Below are 4,788 nucleotides of genomic sequence, written 5' to 3' on the forward strand. Positions count from 1 at the left end.
CATGAAATGAGGGCAGTCCCATCTACATATCACCAATGCATTAAATTTCCTCACAATGGAGTTGAAATAATAGTTAATGGTGATCTTAATCCATTCATATTTTGCAATAACTTGAGACCAAAAACTGAGATGATCATTCAAAGTAATAGGGAAGTTGTCCCTTCTTCTGCATACATTGATCTTGAAACATTAAAACCTTCGACATCAAAACAAGGTGAGCTTAAAGGGAAATATCAGGACAAGGGCATGGGTGAATACGCTTTGAACCAAACCATGTGCTTACAGCAAGTTATGAGTTCACCAAAAGAATATGGAAGACCACATCCTAATAAGCAGGTATCTATCATTATACTCAAATGCGACCCTACTATCTTTCAAAGATGGGGTGAACTAGAAGAAGAAGAAGACTTATACAAAATTCTTTACAAAGACCTTGAAAATGATACACAAGATCACATCAGCCTACCATGTGAAAAATATGGCAAAGGGTTCAAGATCCTACAAAAAATTGGGTATGATGGCAAAAGTCCTCTTGGCTTAAGAAAGGAAAGCATCATTGAACCTTTACAACCAAAATTAACATTAAAAAAGGAACGCTCGAAAGGACTTGGTTTCATGTCTTCCAAGAAAAACATTCGAAAGACAGAAGAAGCATTACAAATCAAAGTTGCCAAAATTCAACAAGAGAATCGCTATTCCACAGACTCCAATGAATGGGAATGGGATTCAGACAAATCCTCCAGTGACTATGAACTCACCGAGACATTCAAAGAACCAGGTGAACCCACAGAAGAAGAGGAATTTTATAAAAAATTCAAAGTTGGTCAAGAAACAACCCCTGAGGATCCCACACAGTTCTTGCCTCTAGGTTCTAGGTCGAAATCACGAAGAATGAGAACACCTGTCCTGGAATACGGTACTAGTGATGACAATTTGGATTCGTTCATGATCGAGACGGATGAGGAGAGTGCCAATGATGACCTCGATAACTACCTCGACATACCTGAATATAATTGCATCTTCACCCTTAGCCCCACTAACTTTGAAGAAATCAAAGGCCTTCCCCTTGTTCACCACCAACTTATTGACTGGGACCATGAGGGACCTGCACAGTTCGACACATTCCAAAATGATGAAGCCTTTATTGACTATCTAGGCATACGAGATGATTTTCCCCCTGGGGACCATAAGGCAGGATACACTATAGAACTCAATAGCGTGGCATATTTTGGTGAGGGTGTCGGGCCTTCCAGTCACAAAAACATAAAAATAAAAACAAATCAAGGGTCTTATGGTGAAACCACATGGTGGCGTTGTCTGACCCCAAAAAAGTAAAAAGAAAGGACGTATCTGAGGGCGAAAACCTCTCTGAGGCACCCGAGGATGGAAGGCTCGACATTCTCCCAGCATCATATGAAGAAAAATCATCTATGTTGGTAGAGGAGACCATTAAAACAAACATTGGTACATAAGAAATTCCACATAACATATTCCTGGCTCAATCCCTGACAGAGACAGAAAGATCAAAGTTCATAAGTTTCTTCATAGAGCGACAAATCAATTTTGCATGGTCATACGCTGATATGCCTGGATTGGATCCGGATTTGGTAATGCATCATTTGACAGTTAAATTGGGGGCAAAACCAGTGAAACAAAAATTAAGAAAGATGCATCCACAAGTGGCATTATTAGTCAAGGCAGAGCTTGAAAAATTATTGGATGTCGGATTCATATGCCCAATTGATTATCCTGAATGGATCTCCAACTTAGTGCCTGTCAGTAAACCAGATCATAGCATCAGAATATGTACAGATTTCAGAGACATCAACAAAGCTTGTCCTAAGGATGACTTTCCATTACCAAACATTGACTTGATTGTAAATCTCACAACAGGTCATGCGATGTTATCTTTGATGGATGGATTCTCTGGTTATAATCAAATAAAAATCACATCCAAGGATCAGCACAAAACATCATTCACTTGCCCTTGGGGAACTTTCTGCTGGAATGTCATGCCCTTTGGGCTAAAAAATGCAGGCGCTATATATCAAAGAGCCATGACTACTATCTTTCATGATCTCATTCACGTTACTGTGGAAGATTATGTTGACAACCTCTTAGGCAAAGCAATAGACAAAGATACACATTTGGACATACTTTCAGTCATTTTTGATCGGTTGGAAAAATACAAAGTAATGTTAAACCCCAAGAAATGTGTCTTTGGAGTAACCTCCGGGAAGCTCCTGGGGTTCATTGTCTCAAAAAGAGGAATTGAAGCCGATACAGCAAAAGTCAAGGCCATCCTAGAGATGGAACCACCACGAAATATCTGTCAACTTTGATCTTTGCAAGGGAGACTCCAGTCCATACGAAGATTCATAGCACAACTTGTAGATAAATGTAATCCTTTTCAATATTTGCTACACAAAAACATCAAATTCAAATGGGATGATAACTGCCAACAGGCTTTCCAGATACTCAAAGATTATCTTCTGAATATGCCAGTCTTGATGCCACCAGTTCCAGATCAACCTCTATTACTATACATATCAGCTACTTCAATAGCACTGGGGGCACTCTTAGCACAACATGTTGCTGAGGGCAAAGAAAAGGCAGTCTACTACACCAATCGTACATTGGTGGGATATGAGCTAAACTACACACCAATTGAGCGTGCGTGTCTTGCTGTGGTCTTTGCTTCGCAAAAATTATGACATTACATGCTAACTCATAAAACTAAGTTGGTCGCAAGGATCGATCCATTGAAATACCTTCTCAATAAGGCAACACTTACTGGTCGACTAGCCAAATGGGTGATGCTCCTGAGTGAATTCGACATTGAGTATGTGGACAAAAAAACAATAAAAGGACAAGCTATCACAAATCAATTAGCATATGCTCCCATGATAGATGATGTTCCTCTAACTTCGGAATTTCCAGATGAATCCATCTTAACAGTGTCACACACAAAGCCATGGCAGCTATACTTTGACAACTCATACACACAGCATGGTGCAGGAGCTGGCATCCTCTTTGTAACTCCTCAAGGGGATTCTATACCAAAATCATATCGATTATCATTTCCTTGCACTAATAACATAGCAACATACGAGGCATTGGCAACTGGATTAAGGATTGTCGTTCAATAGAAGATCCAGGAACTTCATGTTTTTTGGGACTCCAAACTTGTGATTCGTCAAGAAACTGATGACTACCAAACAAAGGATGAGAAGTTAATGCCTTACAAAAGAATGGTGGATGACTTGAAACAACATTTCACGAAGTTAAACTTTGAGTAGATACCGAGAGAGTAGAATCGAGCCGCAGATGCTATGGCTACAATTGCTTCACTAATCGATCTACCACAGAATGAAACCCGCTATGAGTTCTTGGAGGATAACCTTTTGGTTCCCTCATATGAGATCACTCCTACTGAAATGATATGTGTCGTCAGTCCTGATTCCCCGTTATATGGCTCCATTTTCACATACCTTCGTGACAATACCCTTCCTCCCGACTTATCCAATAACCAACGTCGCACTTTCATTCGCCAATCTTCTCGATGCGTCATTTTAGGCGATATCCTATATCGTCAAGGTCTAGATGGCACTCTTCTTAGATGTTTAGAAGGGGACGAAGCTCAGATTGCGTTACATGAAGTTCATGAAGGGATATGTGGTCCACATTCTAGTGGTCCTACCTTAGCCAAGAAACTCATCAAGACTGGATATTACTGGCCCAATATGGAAAAAGATTCATATCAGTTTGTCAAGAAATGTAAACAGGGAGACCTCATTCATGCGCTAGCTCAAGAACTTCAACCAATTGCGACTCCTTGGCCCTTTTGTTAGTGGGGATTCGATCTCATAGGCAAGATTCACCCTCCTTCCTCCAATGGTCATAAATTCATCATCACTACAACATAGTATTTCACAAAATGGATTGAAGTCGTGCCTCTTACACAAGTCACTGGAAAACAGATTGCTACATTCATTCTCAACTATATCATTTGTCGATACGATATTCCTTTGTCCATCATCACCGATAACGGGCGTCCCTTCAAAAATCAAGATGTTCTTGAACTCTATGATCGATTTCGTATTACCCATCATTTCTCCACACCTTATTACCCCCAAGGTAACTGTCAAGTTGAGGCATCTAATAAACAATCTTTAAAATCCTAAAAAAGACAGTCGACGACACTGACCGCAATTGGCATATCCAACTTAATCCCACTCTTTGGGCTTACCACACAAGCGTCTGCACACCTACATGAGCTACCCCTTATTCACTTGTCTACGGTGCTGAAGCTATCTTGCCTATTAAGGTCGAGTTACCCTCTTTATGAGTCTCTTTGTGAAACATTATCAGTGATGAAGACTACAGGGTCTCTCGCTTACAAGAACTTGAACTATTGGATGAACGAAGACAAATTGCTTTTAATTACCTCAAGGCTTATCAACAACGAATGAGTCACAACTACAATCATAAAGTCAAGCCTCGCACATTTGAGGTAGGTGACTTGGTTCTCAGAGAAAATCCTAAAAATCAACAAGACAGAGAGAAGAAGGACAAATTCGAACCAAATAGGCTTGGTCCTTACATCATCACAACAACATATGGATCTGGTGCATATTAGCTCTCAACCATAGAGGGTGATCCTTTGGAGGATCCTATCAATAGCACGCACCTTCGCAGGTTTTACACATAGCTCTTCCGAGTATCCTAATTCAAAAATAAAATAAAAATAAAAATAAATTGAAAAAAAAGAAAAACATTTCGTCCAAC

This window comes from Cryptomeria japonica, chromosome 9 (assembly GCF_030272615.1).
Source record: "Cryptomeria japonica chromosome 9, Sugi_1.0, whole genome shotgun sequence".
Classification (NCBI taxonomy): domain Eukaryota; kingdom Viridiplantae; phylum Streptophyta; class Pinopsida; order Cupressales; family Cupressaceae; genus Cryptomeria; species Cryptomeria japonica.